The 22,355-nt window shown below is 38.1% G+C and overlaps 1 pseudogene; it reads right to left on the bottom strand.

Moving 5' to 3' along the window:
- Positions 1-234: 234 nt before the first annotated feature.
- On the bottom strand, positions 235-1,026 carry LOC100778318 (probable WRKY transcription factor 21; annotated as a pseudogene).
- Positions 1,027-22,355: the final 21,329 nt, after the last annotated feature.

Genomic DNA, 22,355 nt, shown 5'->3' with positions numbered 1-22,355 from the left:
AAGGCTCTTGAATTCATTTGAGAAATGCCAATAAGTCAACTATACCTGTATGCTTAGGAGTAAATTATGTGAAGGCTCTTGCGGCGCCTTTACTGATCATGGAGAGGGATATCCGCAAGTTTGTTGCTGGTAGCAGGCACCTTAACTGATCTTTCACTCTATGTTTCCTCCAGTGGATGCACAAAACAATTAATTGAATGTGAAAATGAACTTTAATCTTTGAGATAACAGTCATTAATCATCAATGGTTAATAGTGTATATGAGATAGTAACACCAGAACACAGAACAAGGGTGAAGTCAAATGGAATGCACTTTCTCTTGTGTTGTTGTGAATTCTGATAAGAAAAGTGTGCAGCTCCTAGTAAATGGAATGCACTTCCATTTCCATCCAAGTTAGCCACACTTCCGTCTATGCTCAAGGAATAAATGAAAGACCTAGTAGACGACGACATTGATGGTGTTCAGCTAGAGTTGTCAAAATTCAAATTTACGACACTATTGTTCCTTCGAAACATTATTTCTGCTTCATGTTTCATTTGTTGTTGCTGAAGGAAGTGGTAATGTGTTCATGAAGTTTGTCGGGTAAGGTTTAGAGGGCTTCTCTGATTGGAGCTCTATTCCAAACTAGGTTTTCCCATCATATAGATTGAATTTCTAATTGTTTGACCCAATCCCTGAATTGAATTCTCAGTAAAACTTGTATGAGAAAACTCTAGACGTTTTGAATGATGATCAGTTTTGCAAATTTGGTTGTCCAAGAGAATACTTTCAGAAAAAGGGATTTGAAGTTTTTTGTGCTTCCTTACTCTTGCATGACCCAAACCACTATTTAGGAGTGAAACAACTTTCTTGAACCTCACTATAGCCCCTGCAGTTTCCACCATCAAATTCCTACAATGAACTTCATTCCTTGGCTGATACATTATACTCAGAACTCAATGACAACTCTCAACAGCTGCTCTATTAGCTTCTTCAACATCCTCCATATTACCCTCTATCTGGGGTAAAAAAAAGAAGATAAAAGGAACTAAAAAAAACCCCAACACACAAAGGGACACAAACCTAAGATAAGAACACCAGACTTCCTTCCTGTAAAGAAAATTCTTTTTTTTTCTACAAAACACAGTGCACATTTGGACCCATGTGGCAAATTAGGATAAAGACACCCACATAGAGAGAAACCCAATTTTCACCAAGCAATATCTTATTTCTGGTTCAAGTTTCTAAATTGCAGGTCATGAAAGTGTTAATTATTGAAAATAACCAAAGACCTAGTAGATGTGAGAATTATTAACTGGGTGTTGAAGTGGCCTTCTAATTCTAATACTAATATTAGATAAAAGTGAGCAAAGCAAGCAGAGATTTTTGAAACAAATGTGGCTACTCAGAGAAATGGCACCCAGTTTTTCTAGTGAGACAAAGTAATAGTAAAAGCATACAGGTATAGTCAACAAACTTGTGGATAGTCAGCAAACTTCTAGTGAGAAAAAGTAATAGTAAAAGTGAAATATACATCACAGAATAGCCATAACAGAACTAGACCAACATCATTGGTGAGAAGAGTAGCTTAGGTAGTTTATTGACAATGTGGAGCATCTGAGTATAACTGAAATCAACAATTTTGCTAGCTTGAGCATTGGGTTTATGTGGCCTTGTGCTGGGTATGGGATGCACACAGAAAAAAAGCAGAGACAAATCAACAGAAGTAGCAACTTAGCATAAAAAACTATAAAACACGAACACCCACTCAAACATAGCATACTTCAACCATCGTGCAATAACCACATCACTCCTTCCAAACTTAGCATACTTCTACCATCGTGCACACAGGTACAATAACCCAAAAAGAACACAAAGTTGACCTACGTACCTCGCGAAGAAAGCTTTGAGCTTTGAGCACCTGCAAGTGTTTCAGCACCCTAGTAGCTCGTGGAAAAGTGACAAACACGAACTGTTTCAGCACCCTAGTACCTTGCGAAGGAGTGTATGTACGGTTTTCTTTGAGCCACAGTTCCAAGAGTAGTGTAGGGTTTTCTTCGATAGGGGGTTATGTGGGTTCGAGCGAGCGGTTTCCGACAGTATTGAAAACAATGTGGGACAATGTGGGTGTCGAGCGAGCGGTTTTCAGCAGATTTCAGGCAAGAGGAGAAAAAGAAGAGCGAGTGCAGGGTTTTCGAGTGCGCGGGTTGTGAAATTTTAACGTTTTAACTTATAAACATAACAACATCGGTTTTTTAAGGATAATCGATGTTAACTAAATATAGTTAACATCGGTTTTTATAAAACGGATGTTAACATCAACTAGGTAACATCAGTTACATCAACTAGGTAACATCGGTTTTATAAAAAACCGATGTTAAGATCAACTCCTTAACATCGGTTTTGTAAAAACCTATGTTAAATCTATGAAGTTAACATCAGTTTTGCCAAAACTGATGTTAACATATTCATCTTAAAATCATGTTAACATCCGTTATTTAAATAACCGATGTTAACATGAAGTACTTAACATCGGTTTTTATAAAACCGATGTTAAATAACTCCATTTATTTACAAAAATGCCACCGCGCTTTCGTTAACATCGATTTTCGCAATAACCGATGTTAATTGACCGATGTAGAAAGCCTTTTTTTTAGTAGTGTATAATTTTTAATTTTCTAAAGAGACTATGTGGGGAAGAATCTCATCCCATGGACCACGCATTACGCAAGAGTCCTAAGGGTTTAGAGGTTATCTTTGTAGCATGCTATCAAACTACGGGGTTGCTCTTTGATAACCTTGTGCTGAAGAAGATGACACCTTTAATTAGTCCACACGAGCAACATTGGAGCGGGGTCTCGGTGCTAGCTGACATTTATAGATTTAAAGAGAACTCATGCCACTAATGTATTTTTTGTATGTGTCATGTTTTTTAGTGGCTCCAAAATCAAATAAAATAGTTAGGGAATACCAGCTACATCACAAAATCCCTAAACTAAATCATCAGATTCAAAGGCTTTTGCTCCACTCACAACAACCACTACACCAATTGCCTTGGGCTTTTCAACCCTAGCTACACCCCCAAAAGGTGTAGTCTTCATAGAAACTTGGCAATGTGTTCGAGCTTTTGGCACTTTGACCTCCTTTTGAGTACATTGATAAGCATAGTGTGGTCCACCACAAGCGCAACACCTCACCTTGTTTCCCCACCTGAGGCACAGTTGAACCTCCATGATGTTGTTGAGGCCTACTGTATGGCTTCTTTTGATGGTTTCCTTTCTTGGATCCAGATGATCCATCTCCACGAGTCTTCACCACCCAATTACTACACTCCAAGTGCTCCACAATCTTCACCTTCTTAACTAAGGTAGGAAACTCTCTGATAGCCATAGGAACAATTTCCCTTTGCACCTTAAACCTTAAACCATCTACAAACTTCCTACATCTACAAGCCTTAGTAGTAGTGTAACTCTCTAGCGGTATAACTATAATTACACATATTTTTCTAGAACATTAAAATTAAAAACATATATATGACATTATCATGCAGAAGCTAACAAATATATATACAAATTAGAACTTAATTATAATATTGATAAATAAAAATCCTCCCTTGTAACAAGGATTTCTTGCATCATATAAAGGAATTTCATAGAATCATAAAACATAACTCGACTATATTTCCATAACAAGACTTCATGCTCTAACAACACACACCATCACTTGTTTCTTGAAAGAAGAAAACTTAAAGGGGTGAGACATAATGTCTTAGTGAGTGCTCACCCTCACTTGGTATTTATCAAAATTTATCACTTCTATAATTAGGTCTACATTCATCGAATCATAAGCTCTTGCCTCAAACTTATAACTTATACTTACTACACTTGTCCATCTTCACTAATATCTTGGGATTTACTTTTACTCGGACTTATACTCAACTTTAGTCTTACTACACTAGCTCTCTCTTGTGGTAACTCCATTTTCCTTACTTGGGCTTTACTCTTAAATACTACTCTAGTACCCTAGCTTTAGTCTATGCTCAAAAGCAATATAAACATTCTAGCCTATGCTCACATAGTGTCATTCTAAATATCTCTCTCTATGCCTTTAAAGAGTCACGTATCATCCATTCCAAGTAATCACAATAGTTTCACATCACAATATATCATAACTAAGGATGGAACCATTCTCACATAACACAAGTACAACCCAAGGTATTCATGGCATCCACATCATTAATCATACGAGTCAGACCAACTCACAATAGTGCATTATGCAATGCAACATTTTTTTCTCTTTTCCATATGCATATGGTATCAGAAAAATAATTTGCAAAAAAGCTCAAAAGGACATGTAATAACGGACCCACATGATCAGATTACTACACTCTCACCGAGACAAGATTACCAATGACACGTTAGGGTTACCTAGTCTTGTAAGGATAATCCAACCCATGGGACTAACATGAGCCACATAGAGATTCCAAACTCGATGCCCCCCAAGGACAGAGTAATACTTCTCTTTCATGTCTTCCTTGGTTAAGCTCGACCACTTCCGCCGACTTATAAACAATGTACATTTATAATTCATGTCTCAAACATTCAGGCATAAGTGGTTTTATTGAACCTCACATCACAGATAGTGAGCCTATTCTTGCCTAGCATAGGCTAGGTAACTCATGGTAAAAAATATCACATGTGCACATTCTCGCCTTACATAGGTTAGGCCACTCGTCTCAATGGCATTTAACCATAACTCTCAATAAAATGGTGGTCCCTAATCCACATGAACTCGGGTCACATATAAATATTTTCAAAACATTATCATGACATTACTTGATTCGTCATGTACACATGAATATCATACATTAAAATTTAGACTTTAGAGATAAAGGAAAACATCCAATGTTTCCACAACACTCATAAATCACCATTCAAGTTATAGCATCAACACATGTATTCAATATCATTATTCAATCAAGTCATGCACATCTTAAATCTATGGCACACATCAATTATAGCATCTGCCTACTTTGTATTATGATTGTTATAACATCCCTAAATTTTTGTATGTTACTTCTATCATTCTCTGTTGCATATCTATGACCTCTTCAAGGTGTAACCACTATATCTATAGTTATACTAATCCTATCAAGTGACAATGTATCTCGTTTTAAAGCTAACACAATTATGTAACATATGTTTACTTCAAATCTAGTTCAATAATCTACTATGCCTAAAATTAGGAAGAACATGAACTAATTGCACAATCCTAACAGCTTGACCTTTGCTCACTAATTGTTTTATATATAGAGTTACAAAAGTCCAAATTAGGTGAAACCAAAGCCATTAGTTAGCCACAATCTAAGGCTACATATCTTATGCAGACAAATAAGCATAATTCGGTCAGATTCATGGCTCTCTTTTCATATTAAATTCACGTTTCTGGTACTCTATTCACATATCTTGGTTTCCATTTCATTCTCCTAATTTAAGGTAAGATATCTAACTCTTGAGAAAAGATAAATTACTTACACCAATAACAATAAAGAAATAAATAGTTTATAAAGAATAGGAGAAAACACTCACTAGGAAATCATGGAGATAAACTACTACTAACCCACACGAACTTGGTGGCACCGTCCACCAAGATCCCCAAACATGAACCCAAGTTGCCCATACGCCTTGAGTTTGGAAACTCTAAGGGAAAAATATTAACTATGAGGGGCTCCGCACTTAACACTAAATCCTCTTTATTTTGTAGTGCTTCTAAGGCTTGGTTGTCTCCTCTATAGAGGAAGAAAGAGATTCATGAGATTATTTTGCCCAATGCGGGACTTCAAGTATTTTTCATGATCAAGTGATCTACTTCGGAGCTGATTTTCTATGAGAAGGAAGTCAATTTTGGTTTCTAACATGTAGGGATGAATTGTATCTTTTTCAACAAGATTTCTAATAGCGTAAACAACACCTCAATCGGACAAGTATAACTCAAGATATGATGTGATCTTTCTAGGGTCTTCATCATAAAACTAACACCAAACTTAGATAATTTTTAAGCATTCTAATTACAAGAACTTAATCTAACACTTCTAATATTAATATAATAACTACAACACATTCATAATTATATAACAATAACAATGAACATGATATAATATAATAAGAATAATAATAATGATAATACATGACATCACTAAAAATATTAATAATCATAATTGTTCTTACCAAAATCTGGAGTGCTCTCCAGACTGATCTCTAACTATCCTTCTTGGTATGCCAAGCTCTTTTGGGCGGTGGTGGGTACCTACAAAAAGGACTTTGATGCTTAAGTTAGTAAGTAAATTATCAGTGTTAATGTGTAATCGGAAGATATCTTTACCTACAATTCCCCTTTATTTATGATAATATATTTCATCAGTTAATGGGATATGTGATTACCTACTTAGTGGATGGATAGACAATTAAGTGGTGGTTATTATCCACTAATATCTCAAATATATGAATTATAATCCTAATCAATACACAAGCCCCTCAAGCCATGAGTACAATTTGTGTAAGGTGGCTTAATGAGAAAGTCAATCAAGTTTTTTATAATCGAGATGCTATATAACCCCACAAGTCATGAGTGTCATAAGTAAGGTAAATCAAAGTGGCTTGAAGAAAATGTGAGGCCTAAAAGCCAATGTAAATAACGCAAAGCTGAGAAGCTGATGTAAGTCATATAAGGTTATGAATCTTATGTGAGAGGCTGAAAAAATTGAAACACCTTAAAATCCTTTTTCTAAAATATTGCTTTAAAATCATATAAATAATAAATAGTGAAATCATGTCATTAAATCTACTTTCTATTTCAAAGTTGATAAAATAGCTTAATATGTTTTTTTCTTTTGGGAAAAGAAGGAACACGTGTACATATATATGTTGCGCTTGATTAAAACATGTATGTATAACTAAAATGCTCATGAATAAAGGGTATTGTCAAAAACATGTTTTATATTTAAAAATCATTTTGAAAGTTGTTGTCATCTTTCTTCCACCTTTACACAATGCTATAAAAAAAATAATGTATAAAGAATTAACTTGCACAAAACTAAATACTGATAAACTAAAAGAAATATGTAGTGTGTGCCTCTATGGTGATCGATGGTATCCGGGACTCATCTAACAACAAAAAGTGGTGTCGGATGTAACCAAAGTACGCGTGGAGGTGCACTTCTTCCTCTACCGTGTAGCTATAGCGGTAGCTACTGATCCAAGTGAACATCCTCCGTGGATGCTTTGTGACCTCCCCCTGAAATGGTGTGTTGGATCAAGTGGCCTCGGAATAATTAAGAAGGGGGGGTTGAATTAATTATGAACGTGTCTTGACTAATTAAAAATTTATCCTTCTTAATGTTACTAGATTCAATTAGGCTTTACTACTAAGTTATGAGAAAGTAAAGAACAGAAACAATAACTTAGACAAAAGTAAAGTAGAAATAAAAAGTGCACAGCAGAAAGATAAAGAGTGTAGGGAAGAAGAAGATAAACACAAGATTTATACTAGTTCGGCAACAACCCATGCCTACATCCAGTCCCCAAGCAACCACTGGTTTTTTAGATTTCCAATAACCTTGTAAAATCCTTTACAAGCAAAGATCCACAAGGGATGTACCCTCCCTTGTTCTCTTTGAACAACCAAGTGGATGCACGCTCCACTTGAACTGATCCACAAGAGATGTACCCTCTCTTGTTCTCAGTATAATAACTCAAGTAGATGTACGCTCTACTTGTACCACAAAGGATGTACGTTCCAATGTGTTAAGACAAAGAATTCTTAGGCGGTTAGTCCCTTAAATCTTTGTAAGGGGAAACAAAAGATATCTCAGGCAGTTAGTCCTTTCAAATCTTTTGTTTAAAGGGAAAGGGAAGAATCAAAAGAATTCTCAGGTGGTTAGTCTTTTGAATCTTTTGTCAAGAGGGGGAAGGGAGAATCAAAAGAATTCTCAGGCAATTAGTCCTTTGAATCTTTTGTCAAGAGGAGTAAGGGATGAAAAGATAGCACACTTTTGTTTTCTACAGAATTTCTACTTGCAGAAAAACAAAGTTTTGAAACAAAGTTTGGAAAGCTTTTTGGCAAAGAAAAAGCAATGGGCAATGGTTAAAGAAAGATTTTGAAAAAGTATTGTTTGGAAGAATATAATATATGTATTTTGAATATGTGCCAAAGTCATGCTTTTATAGACTCTTCATGTCTGGTCAAAGAAACCATTGGAAGAGTAATGACTTTTGAGAAAATCATGTTAAGAGTTATAACTCTTAACTTTTTCTTCAAAATTGTTCATTGGTAATCGATTACCACAAAGGTGTAATCGATTACACAATGCATTTTATGAAAAGTTGTGACTCTTCACAATTGGATTTGAATTCCAACATTCAGATTCACTTGTAATCGATTACTAATATAGTGTAATCGATTACACTATTTGAAAATCATTTTGGAACGTTGCAAAGCATTTGAAAACATTTTGAAAAACAAGCTGGTCACTAGTAATCGATTACCAGAGAGTAATCACTCTGGTAACTTAGAAAATTTGAGAAAATTTGTTTGTAAAACAAAACTGTGCTATTTGGTTTTTGAAAAAAAATCTTTTAATACTTATCCTATATGAAGTCTTGACTTGTTGCTTCTTGATTCCTTCTCTTGAATCTTATATCTTGGATTGGATTCTTGATGCTTGATCTTGAAGTCTTGAATCAATCTTGAATCAATCACTTGGGCTTTTGGCATTATTAAAATTTCTTGGTTCATCATCATGAAGCTTGCTTCTACATGGTGGTTGCAGGGGTGAGTCCTTCGCTCGTCAAACTCCACTAACAATAAAGAATAGAAAAACAAAACTAAAACATACAATCTATGTAACCATTGCGTGTGGCTATCTAAACAAACAACACTCTCGCATCCTAAGCGTGTAACTATCACACTTAATTCACCATTGGGCCCAATCACTGCCACCAATCCTCCTAGGTCTTGATGGTCTTAAAAAATCATGTGGATGTCAGTCAGGAGCAATCTCTACATATGGGTACATCGTACACCAACCTCTCATCTCCTAACTCAAAAAGCATAGTCTCAAAGTTTGTCATGAGTAACAAAGTGAGGCATGAGTTATGATGTAAGCTCCATTGGAGCTTGTAAGCCTAGGATCTTCTTCATCAATGGATTCCTAGGGCCTTCTCCTGCATCTCTGACCCAATCTTTTTGGAGTCTTCTATCCAATGCCCTTGTGGGGTAGGATTGCATCAAGTTACATGGGCTAAATGAGTGCACCAAATATCGGGTAGTCACCACTCGCTAATTCCCCTAGGTTCTTCGAACCTCTCCACCCAATACACCCAAGTGTATCTCTGTCCATCTTATACTTCCTCAATGCAACCTCACCTTTTCACAAGAGGAAATGGAACTGTTGGTTCTTTTACTCTTTGTCCAGTCCTCTTAAATCTTTTCACCGCATCGTGTGCACATTCCTCGTACCATGTACATCAACGAATGTGTACAAACAAGCAAATAAGAAAGAGAGACGAGGCTCAAGCCTACGTACTTCTCTTAGGGAACCAATCATGATCCCTTAAGCGGTAGAAACTACTTTCCACACAAGCAAATGGGCAACATAATGACTGTAATTATAACTATCTAATCAATCATAACAAATCATTTGCTGAGGGTCGAACACCTCCGGACTCAAACCACAGTGTATACAAATAAAAATAACAACATGCAAACATATATATACTAGAAAATAAATTCATATGTCACAAATATAATTGTCGGAGTTCACACTCTGCTGACCTTATCATTCAATAATCATAATAAAATATAGGCATGCATTTAAGTAATTTTATCAATAAATAATTATCTCAATTTCAGAACATGCATGAGTCATCAGATCTTGTATTTATCTCAGCAATATAATACCAAATAAATCATCAGTTCTAGAAAATAAATAATTTTGAGATAATTTATATGGAGGCATGGATTCCAAAGCAAAGTTATCTACTATCAAAAATCACTTTGTCGCTCGGCTTTTCATAGTTTTGCTCCTAACTTATTTTTAGCGCTCCTGGTGCTTTGGGAGTTGGATTTTCACAAATCTTATATGCTACCCTACATTTTAAAACATAACAAACTCATTTTTGGGGTAAAAAATGTAATAAATATAGTCCACACTTCTATAACTGTCAGTCTAAATTCGTGATAGATTTTTCATTTTACTAAAGGTCCTTAAACTTTTTTTATTTGTAACTTTTAATAGGAAACTCCAATTTGGGTGAAATTTAAGGCTAATTCTATGTTTTAACATGAAAGAACTCATTTTTGGCATAAAAAACTCAAGGAAAATAGCTTAGAACACAGATTTAGGACATGACATCAAGCTCAAAAATTTGAAAGCAACATGTTCAAGGAAGTTCAACAACAAGCATATGGTTCAAGAGTTGGAGAAACCACCCTAACCTATGGTAATCTCCATGAAATTTAGAATAAATAATGAGGGAGTTTAGATTCAAGTTTCCAATCTTCAAGAGTGCTAAACTACAAGTGGGAATAGAGCAAGAAAATAAAGTGAAAATCAAGCTTAGAGTTGAAAATAAGGATCACTTACCAAAGCTTGATGGAAGAAGGGCTCGAGAACACTTGGTAAAACTTGAAAGAAGAAGAAAAATATGGTCTCCTCTTTCTCCAAAATCTTCAGCAAAATGGAAGAACTGACCTAGACTTTGGCTTTTAAAAACAACACTTATTGTAGGTGAAATGCTTGGACCAACAAAATTCCAAGGCCCAATCCTTATCTTCTTAATTTAAGCACTTTGAATGACCATTAATAAGACTGATTGACAACTTCGACAGCCCTTGAGGTGCTCTCCACGAGCTCAACCATGCCTTATATGGCTTCTTGCACTTTTCAAAAATTAACTATAAAAGGATAAAATAGAGTTTTGCCAAAAATGGTAAAAAATTGCTCTTGCTATGACGGGCAAATCTTATCCTAATCTTCTAGATTAGTGTGCTAACCTCCCTTGGGATATGTGTACTCAAAGTGGACCTTGCACAAAGTCCATTCACATAGAGACAAATTATACTGCGACCCAATACACAGTGCAATTCATGCACAAATGGAAATCTAGCTTAGATAGTTTCTATTTCTTTATCAAGTTTACTAAATCACACACACACACACACACACACACACACACACACACACACACATACATATCACAAAATTCTATGATTAAAAAATATAACTACTGAAATTAAACTCATACATGCACAGATGACACAATATAGAGTTTCCTCAGTCAGCCTGAGTTGTAATTTTTTAGGGTGTTACAACTCTAACTTATTTTAAATATTTTGCGTCATATAATTGGACACTTTAATTAGTCACCAACTAATTAAACTAAAATTCTATTTTTAAACTAGTTATATAATCATTTAAGAAAATGCCTTCCACTTGAAACTTTTATGACTTAATTACCCCTTTTTCTAATTTTATTTCAAGCTTCTAATTTCTATTTCTAGACCAAAATCCAATTATTAACATCTAGGTCATTAATGAGTTGACTATTATTTGCCCAAAGAATTTTCCCTGAGTTATCCTTATTCTTTCTAGATTTTAACTTAAAAACTTAAGAGTTCGTGCTTAGGTATCTATCATACCCTAATTTCGTCTGGGGACCATTGTTTGTCGGCATGCGACCTTCGCTTGACCCCTTCAAAATGTTTAATATCCATTGCCATGGAATTTGTAAAGTTCTGGGACATTTCAGAAAGAAAACAACAAAAAAAAAACAAAATGGGGTGAACTTATCAAACACGGGGAGTGCGCTTAGGAAACTTCATCTAGAACACTCTAGAAGGTGGGGTGAACTAATCAATTGGGGGGTGCGCTCAGGAAACTTAATCAGTAAGCAACCCTGGAGGGGTGAACTTATCAATTAGGGGGTGCACTAAGAAAACTTTAGTAAGCAACCCTGGAGGGGGTGCACTTATCAAATACGGGGGATGCGCTCGGGAAACTTCATCTAGAACACTCTGGAAGGTGGGGGTGAACTAATCAACTATAGGGTGTGCTCAGGAAAATTAATCAGTAAGCAACCCTGAAGGGGGGTGAACTAATCAATTGGGGATGCGCTCAGGAATCTTCCTCAAGAAGCCTCTGGGCGGCAACCACCTCCCCTTTCTCCTATAAATAGGGGAAGGGGGTTGAGTTTAAGGGTCCAACATAATTTTTGCAATAAGCTTTCACTTGAAATCCAAGCCGAGGTACTTCCATAATGCTTCCGAGACATTTTTGTGATCGATTCCATGGACGTTCTTCGCCGTTCTTCACCATTCTTCATTCGTTCTTCGTTGTTCTTCATTCTCCAACCTATAAGTTTTCAAATTTGAATCTTTCAATTCATTCTATGCACCTTCAGCGGTCCATTCATGTTTTGTATGCTTTCATTTTTATTTTGCTTACTTTCGGTATTCTTTTCTTCCGCTTTTAACGAGCTTTTGACCATTTATTTAAGTCGTTATCTCGCCAAATAATTGATAAAATGAATTTCAATCGATCATTTGTGTTGTAATCTCGTTTAATGATTATTAAAATAAAATCCAACCGAGATCGTTCACGCTGTAACCTCGGTTAAATAAAAAAGGAAAAAATAATAATAAAATAAGAAAAATATCTTGAAAAAATTAATAACAAAATAATCAAAATATCTTGAAAAAAATAATAAAAAATAATCAAAATATCTTGAAAAAAAAATCAATCGGATGTTTTTCTTTGAAAGTTTCCTTGAATGAATTGACTAATAACCAAAGTGAAACTATGGCTAAAATTAACTCGCAAACCAAGCTTTGTCCGCAAAAAGTCACTTAAAACTGTTTTAAGGTCCAACGCCTTAAACAGTCCTCTTTGCTTTTATCGGTTAACATGGGCCGTTCAAAAGCATAAAATCAACACATAAACTTTACCGCTTCTCAAGAACTACGTAGGTCTGAGTTTCTCATCGCAATTGAGGATACGTAGGAGCAAAAGCCCTGCTTTTTTCTACCACCCCTAAGAGATCGTTAATGGTCCAACGCCTTAACGTTTATCTCCTTTCAAAAACCAAGAGATCGTTAATGGTCCAACGCCTTAACATTTCTCTCCTTCCCCATGAGTGGGGTGCTAATACCTTCCCCATGCGTAAAAACAACTCCCTAACCTTTCACACTTAAAGTTCGTAGACCACACATTCTGATTTTTCCAACGTTTTCCTCGAATAAACGTTGGTGGTGACTCCACGCGCCTTCCCTCCTTGGAAGACGCATCCGTGAGCCTTCATGTCACCCTCCTGCCAAAGGGTAGGTCGCGATAGTTGGCGACTCTACTAGGGACTTTTTTTAGAGAGTTAGGCCAATCAATTAGTGTGCAACATCTCATCATGACTTCTTCTTTATTTATGTTCTCCCTTCCCTTTTAACTTTGGTTTTTGTCCATATTTGTACATAACCTTTGCTATGTTGTTGTGTTTGGTGTGTTTGTTTATCAATTACATTCATAGTTAAAAATACCTTTTTTCTACAAACACATGACACCTACACTTCACACACACATTGAGATACTAGGCCCTACACCCGGGTCCATGGGAACATAGGAAGTGGAGGTGAATCTGTGGTCATGCTAAGTCTCTGACTTGCTTAATGATAGTGAAACCTCATATAGAGTTTTTCTCTTTGATGATGTATTGTCGCTGGTAGTCCCTACCGCCACAATGTTGATATCAAGGGAATAATATCTCTAGAAATCGTTTAGGGAGATATGACCACCTTGGGATTGTTCACTAAAAGCCTTTTAGTTCCTCCCATTTAGGTCCCTAAAATAGGGGCACGAAGTGAACACGTTGCGTGCCTTTTAAACACTGCCATGCATATAACCTAAATGTCATGTACGCCTTTGTTGTATGATTATTTGTGGATATTTCCTTGCTGTGTTCATCCCCTCGTTGCGCTTTTGGGCGTCTGCATCATGTCGTCACGCACGTGTTGTATGTTGGTCTCGTATTTTGTCACTGGAAGCCGAAAGGTCCATATCACCTTCTTAACTGCACACATGGGGCACTGCGCCCCCAAATGCGCAAGTAAGAAGAGATGATTTTCTGGGCTCTCGTGTCCCTAAACGCATTCATATCATGCATTGCATAAGCATCTCTTCATGGCGTCGTAATGGACATATCGTTCTTGCATTTGTCACTTATCATTTCATGCATTGCATTTTGCATAAGTCATTTCATCACCATGCATCTGCATCTAACATGGTTTTTGCATACCTTTCATTTTCATGTTTACTCATGCATAATCCTAGCATTTTCCTCTGCAAAACAAAAAAAAAGGAAGCATGAAAGTTTAGACTGCATTCTTAGTTGCATGTGTTAGGTACCATAAGCCAACCATGTTGGGATCATAAACCCGTTTCTCTTAAAAAACAAAATGGTACCTACTGCAAGGTTAACTAGGAAATGATGTTAATTACATTTGCCATGCACAACACAAGTATGCCCGAGTCATTCATCTCTGTGAAATGTTGTCGAAGTATTGCCAGTCAGAATTTATTTTCCTTGGATTATGGGGTTGAACCAAGCTCATGCTTTTAAGAAAAGGTTCATCAAATCAAGTTGAAGTATGGAAGTAACCGTTTTGCGAAAATTGGGGCAAAAGATGGGTCGAGTTACATCGCTACTTTGTCTACTGCCAAACGCATTTAGGACTGCTGATGTGCCTGTTACTTCCAATTTCACTTTGACAAAGATGTCACAAACCATGTTGAAAATCTAAATTGATTCAACCCCATGTCCTGCGTAAAAATTCGCAATACTTCAACTGTGCATCATTCGCATACATCCATGCTTTTCATTGGTTGCATTGCTCATTGTATTCTTTCCTTGAAAACCAAACTATAATCATTGTAATCAAATGAAAGAATGCACTTTACGGTGCCCTTACCAAATGCGTGCTAGAGCTAGAGTAATCAGTGAAATAGAGGAGGTACAAGAACAGATCAAGGCTGACATGGAGGCCTTGAAAGAGCAAATGGTCACAATGATGGAGGCCATGATGAGCATAAAGGAGATAATGGAGGTCAATGCGGTTCCAATAGCCGCTACCAGCACCATTGTTGAGGTGGACCTGACCCCCCATATGGCCTCAACCAAATAAATCATCCAACCTCAGATATGGTAGGTCTGGAAGGCAAAGAGTTGGGAGGTATGGGCGGCCCTCATTTAGTGCAAAAAACAAGCATGCCTTCCCACCATATGGCTTGCCTCCCAACTATACACCACCCAATGTGGCGTACACTCCCGATGAGGATGTCAATAACTCCACTCCAATACTCATTGAAAGCCGACAACCTCAAACTGATGATGCACATGTCTCTCAACCCATGGGGGAAACACATGAAATACCCCATTGCAATCTAGCCAACTTTGAGCCTCGCCTTAGATATGCCACTGAAGGGTAAGCAGTTAGTGATATGCCCCTACAAAACACTTTGGAGGGTCCTCAGTATCACCCACAACCACACCCCTTGCATTCCACAGTGGGTAAAAACCCTCCTGCTATAGCAGAAATAGGAAGGTTGGATCATTTAGAGGAAAGGCTCAGGGCCATTGAAGGAGGCAGAGATTATGCCTTTGCTAACCTAGAAGAATTGTTCCTAGTACCCAATATCATCACCCCTCCGAAGTTCAAGGTGTCAGACTTTGACAAATACAAGGGGAGTACCTGCCCCAAGCACCATCTAAAGATGTATTGCCAGAAGATGGGGGCATACACAAAAGATGAGGAACTATTGGTACATTTCTTCCAAGAAAGTCTTACCGGGGTAGCTATTACCTGGTACACTAACTTGGAACCTTCCCGAGTCCATTCTTGGAAGGACCTAATGGTTTCCTTCATTAGGCAATACCAGTACAATTCTGATATGGCTCCAGATAGGATGCAACTACAGAACATGGGTAAAAAGGGGCATGAATCCTTCAAAGAATACGCCCAAAGGTGTGACACCTCCAATGACGGAGAAGGAGATTATCACAGCAATAGCAGACACATTACTAGTGTTTTACTATGAAAAAATGGTGGGGTACGCACCTTTAAGCTTTACGGATTTGGTCTTTACCAGCGAAAGGATCGAAGTGGGTCTGAAAAGAGGCAAATTTGATCATCCTGCTTTGATGAATGCGAAAACTGGGGCAAATGAAGAGGATGAGAAGGAGGGAGAAACCCTTGCCATGACTGCTATTCCTACATGGCCAAATTTCCCATCAGCCCAACAATGTCATTACTCAGCTAATAACAACCCCTCTCATTACCCACAACCCAATCATTCACAAAGGCCATCTCCAAATCAACCATAAGGCCTACTTGCCGCATGATCAATGCCAAACCACCTTTAGCACAAACCAAAACACCAACTAGGGAAGGAATTTTGTAGCAAAAAGCCTGTAGAATTCACCCCAATTCAGGTGTCGTATGATAACTTGCTCCCATATCTACTTGATAATTCAATGGTTGCCATAACCTCAGCCAAAGTTCCTCAACCTCCATTTTTATGAGGATACGACTCGTACGCAACATGTGCTTATCATGGAGGAGTTCTGGGACATTCCATTGAGCACTGTATGACCTTGTAGCGTAAGGTGCAAATTCTAATTGATGCGGGCTGGATGAAATTTGAGGAGAATCGCTTGTGAATCCTAACATTGACAAGCGACACCACGCATGGGGCAATTTTGAAAGTTGTTGTTAGATGTCTCTAATGACTCATTAGGATTTTCAAGTTTATGCCATTATTGTAACCACAGTTACAATGCTAATAAAATGGATAAATTTGACATCTTTGTCCCTCATCCTCTCGTAATTACATCTTTGCTTCCACTGGAATGTGAGTGCAAGTCATTGGTTTGTTTGCTCAAGCGACCTGTGCTCCTGCGTTTGGGCTTCCAAGACCGTTCAATTAGAAATTACTCATGCTACACATTTGGTGAGGGTGTCATAAATAAGGAGTAAAGCAGAAAAGTTCAAAAAGAAAAAGAAAAAAGCATTTGATTGACTGTGTTTTCAAGTAAAAATATAGACATTCATGTGACCTTATTTTATCATTCCTGAAAGTTTGTTTTTTTGAGAGAGAAGTGAGTTATCAAGAATAGGAGTCATTTGACTTAATCCGTCAACTGAAAAATCCTTCAATTGTTTCTCATCCTTGAAAATCCTTTTGGAGAATCAATCGCTTCTTTCATTCTTCCTTGCTACAAGGTTGTGGAAACAAAACAACAATGGATACCTTAGAGCCCTACACTAGGGCAATGAAAGACACCATACGTGAGCCTCAGGCGAACCTAGGGGCAGGTCAAGAGTTCTCACCAGTCGATGTTTTTAAACAAAAAAAAGGGGGACAAACCCTGAGATTTCAATGGATTGATTAAACGGCTCCATCACCATCACTCCAAAATTGTCAAGTGAGTAAATCAAACAAGACATACACTCTGAGGGAGTTCTCAAAGAGATTTGCAAAAGGTAGGATGAGGTTGCATGAATTATCACCTCTTTCAAAAATCAAATCAAAATCACAAAATAGGGAAAGAATGTCATGAACATTGTACTACTTTCCATTACATTGCATTATTGCTTACGAAGTCCGCATGTACCGCATTTCAAGACAACGGTTACATGGATCTGCATCCCTAAAAATCATGTTAACTGCATAGATTTCTTACATCTAATGTCCAATCTTTTGAATTTGGGATGACCGGCCCTCTCGATGAGTCAATCTCTTGCTTTCTCATAAGGGTGGACCCTTGGGTACTAGTACCTATTGCCTTTAGAGGGCTACACGCCCTCGCCTTCAGAGGACTACACATCCTCGCCTTCAGAGGGCTACACACCCTCGCCTTTAGAGGGCTACAGGTCCTCACCTTCGGAGGGTTACACGCCCTCGCCTTCAGAGGGCTGCATGCTCTCACCTTCAGAGGGTTAACGTCCTCGCCTTTAGAGGGCTGCAAGCCCTTGCCTTCAGAGGGCTCCACATCCGCGCCTTTAGAACTCAAGGTCTTCTGCCCTTAATGATTAATCGAGGCTTGTGTTCCCGGGTGAGGGGCCCATAGTTTCCTTTTATCAGTTCCTGGGCCACCCCCTGATCTTGGAGGGCGGCCAGCTGTGCGAGCACAACCAGAGGAGGGGGAAGGTCTCCAGCTTCAATGAGGAGGCTATCGCATAGCTACTATGTATACCGGGGCAAGATTTCGCCCAGACCGTCGCAGGGAGACGAGTGTGGATCATGCGCACCAACACATGGATGATGTTGCTACTTAGCAACATTCTGCCCAGTGACTACAACTCTAATCTCCCCCTGCTGAAGTGTCAGCTAGTTTATGCCATCATGGCATAGGTAAGTATGCACGTGGCTCAACTGAGATATGATGCCATCTATTATTTGCAGGGATCGCACCCGCAAGCCACTCAGTGGACCCTGTCAGTCCAACAAGGTGCTCGTTGCCCCCAGCAAGGTCATCAGACCTCCCATCACCAGAGCCTTCATCAAAAAGTACTGTGCCCCTAAGCAGGCGTAGGGCGATGCACCACAGCAGCCTGGGGACGGTCAGCAGCGGGCAACTGGCGCACCGCCACCACCTCCAGAGTCCAGCTCAGCTCATCTACAAAGGTTGGAGCATTGCCTACGACATGTGGCCGACCAGCAGGCGGCCAGCCACCGGGGCAGGTATGAGCAAGTACTGAGCCCGTGATCGACAAGTCGTCATTATGCGCTCGACTCAAGACGTTAAAGAAGCGCTACTAGGAGGCAACCTAGTACCTTTTAAATTTCTACTTGTTATTTTGTTCACCTATGTTTCTTAAGTCACAGTTGAATATGCCTAGTTGCTCATAATCCTAGGAATTTAAATAAAAGCACAAACTCGGAAGGTAGTCATACCTCACAAAATATATGTATGTGTGTTTAGGTAGCAAAAATACCTTGGATATGCATGTATGTAATTTAGGTAGCAAAAAATACCTCACAAAATATATATATATATATACATATATATATATATGTATATATGTGTGTGTGTGTGTGTGTGTGTGTGTGTGTGTGTATGTATGTATGTTTAGGTAGCAAGATACCTTGGATATGCATGTATATAGCAAAAATACCTCACAAAAATATATACATGTTTAGGTAGCAAAATACCTCATGAAAAAACAAACAAAAACAAAAAACAAAATAAAAAATAAAATTGGTGTCGCAACCTACCCTTCGGCGGGAGGGCGACGCGGGGCTCACAGGTGCGTCTTCCAAGGGAGGAAGGCGGGCGGAGTCGCCACCAACGTTTATTTGAGGAAAACGTCGGAAAAACCAGAAAGGTATAGTCTACGAACTTTAAGTGTGAAAGGTTCGAGAGTTGTTTTTACTCAAGGGGAAAGTATTAGCACCCCACGCGTCTGTCACAAAGGACGACAACCTTTAATCAAATGTGCAATATTATGTCTTCAATTTGGTTTATTTTCCCTTTTTTATGTTTTTATGTTTTTTATGGGCTTTTTGTATTTTTTATCTTTTTGTGATTGACAAGGGTGTTTCCCTCTCTCCTACGTATCCTCAATTGTGATGAGGAAATTAGACCTACGTAGTTCTTTCAGAACTAAACATTGGTTAAGTTGTTTTTATCTTTTTTCGCGAGATATATTTTAACCGAACAAAAGTCGTTTAAGGCATTGGACCTTTAAACGATCTTTTGATTTTTGAAAAGGAGAGAAACGTTAAGGCGTTGGACCATTAACAATCTCTTGGGTTGGTCGACAAAAGCAGGGCTTTTGCTCCTACGTATCCTCAATTGCGATGAGGAAATCAGACCTATGTAGTTCTTGCAAAAGTGGTAAAGTTATGTGTTGATTTTATGCTTTTGAACGGTCCATGTTAACCAATAAAAGCAAAGAGGACCGTTTAAGGCGTTGGACCATAAAATGGTTTCAAGTGATTTTTGCGAACAACGCTTGATTTGTGAGTTGATTTTAGCCTTGGTTTCACTTTGGTAATTAGTCAATTAATTCAAGGAAACTTTCAAAGAAAAAACGTCCAATTGATTTTTTTGATTATTTTATTCAAAGATATTTTGATTATTTTATTATTTTATTTCAAGATATTTTGATTATTTTATTATTATTTTGCCTTTTTTTTATTTAACCAAGGTTACAGCGTGAACGATCGATTAGATTTTGTTTTAATAGTGATTAAACGAGATTGCAACACAAATGATTGGTTGAAATTCATTTTATCATTTATTAGGTGAGAAAACGAATTAAATAAACGGTTAAAAGCTCGTTAAAGTGGAAGAAAAGAAAACTGAAAGTAAAAGTACACAAAACAAGTAGGGACCACTAAGGGTGCATAGAATGAATTGAGAAATTCAATTTCGGGAACTTACCAGTTGAAGAGTGAAGAACGACGAAGAACGAACGAAGAACGGTGAAGAACGATGAAGAATTTCCACAGAATGACTTACGGAAACGTCTCGAAAGCGTTACGGAAGTACCTCGGCTTAGATTTTCTTCACGAAAACACATTTTTTCACCCAAAACAGCCCCCCTCCCCTATTTATAGCCAAGGGGTCCGAAATTTTTGAAACAACCCCCTTCCCCTATTTATAGGGAATAAGGGAGGTGCTTGCCGCCTAGAGACTTAATGAAGAAGAATTCTAAGCGCACCCGAATTACTAAGTTCACCCCCCTTTTCGTACTTTACGGAAAAGTTACGAAAGCCTTACAGAAGTGTTTTGGATTTTCATTTTCATCTTTTTTTCTCTTCCCTTTCACCAATATTAAGTGAAATATGCTTACCCAAGGTTTTAGGAAATTTTACGGAAGCATTACAGAAGCCACGAAAGCCATGGAAACCATTTCTCAACAAAACATGGAGAAGCTTGCCGCCCAATTTTTTCCTCCTTAAGCAACCAAACTTCCAAAATGTTCTGGAATGGCCTAGATTCGAATTTCTATTTACACCCCTATCTTGATAAGTTCATCCCCCATTTTTGTGTTTTTGGCTGTTTTCTTTCCGAAATCTCACGAAACTTTACGGATTCCACCGTGATGAGTGTTAAGCCTTCCAAAGCGATCAACAATGATCCTCAGATGAAATTAGAGTGTAACAGTTTATTTACACACACCTAACTTTGCTAAACACACTCCCGTTTTCGTGTTTTGACCGGTTTGTTCCCAAAACATCTCGGAACTTTACGAATTCCACAACGATGGGTGTTAAACATTTTGAGGTGGTCAAATGAAGGTGGCATGCCGAAAAACAATGGTCCTCAGATGAAATTAGGGTATGAAAATTGGTTAACTAAAAGCACACACGCTTTTGAAAAGAAATAGACTCCAGCTTTTCTTTGGAAAGAGTCACCAATCAAAACACAAGGATTTTTGAGAAAAAAGTGTCTACACCTGAAGGGTGAATGATGTGAAAATTTTCCCAAACACCCAAAATGGACTCGGATAAAGGCATGAATTGATAAAAGAGCATGTTTTGGAAACACTAGGTTGACTTAAATAGGAAAAATGAATCTTGAGCCCTAGTGTCACATGACCACAAAACTTGATGCTTGAGTGTCCACATGGGTGCATGCATGACCAGTGTCGCAACCTACCCTTCGGCGGGAGGGCGACGCGAGACTCACGGGATGCGTGTTCCACGAAAGGAATACGCGCGGAGTCGCCACCAACGTTTATTTGAGGAAAACGTCGGAAAAACCGGAAAAGACGCGATCTACGAACTTTTTAGTGAAAGGTTCGGGAGTTGTATTTACGCACGGGGAAGGTATTAGCACCCCACACGTCCGTCCCAAGGGACGGCAGCCTTTAATCGAATGTGCAAACATGACTTTGATTTTTATGTTCCCTTTTATGTTCTTTATATCCTTTATACCCTTTTTATATTTTTTTCTTTTTTGTGGTCGACAAGGGTGTTTCCCTTTGCTCCTACGTATTCCTCAATTTGGGATGAGAAAATCAGACCTACGTAGTTCTTTCGGAACAAAGTGTTTGGTTAAGTTGTTTTTGTCCTTTTTCGCAAAATATGTTTTTATTTGAACAAAAGGTCATTTAAGGTGTTGGACCATTAAACGGTCTTTTGATTTTGAAAGGGGAGAAACGTTAAGGCGTTGGACCATTAACGATCTCTTGTTTTTGAAAGGAGAGAAACGTTAAGGCATTGGACCATTAACGATCTCTTGTTTTTTGAAAGGAGAGAAACGTTAAGGCATTGGACCATTAACGATCTCTTGTTTTTGAAAGGAGAGAAACGTTAAGGCAT

This window comes from Glycine max, chromosome 4 (assembly GCF_000004515.6).
Source record: "Glycine max cultivar Williams 82 chromosome 4, Glycine_max_v4.0, whole genome shotgun sequence".
Taxonomy (NCBI): domain Eukaryota; kingdom Viridiplantae; phylum Streptophyta; class Magnoliopsida; order Fabales; family Fabaceae; genus Glycine; species Glycine max.
Note: the sequence above shows the minus strand (reverse complement) of the source record. Positions and strands in the feature narration are given on the sequence as shown.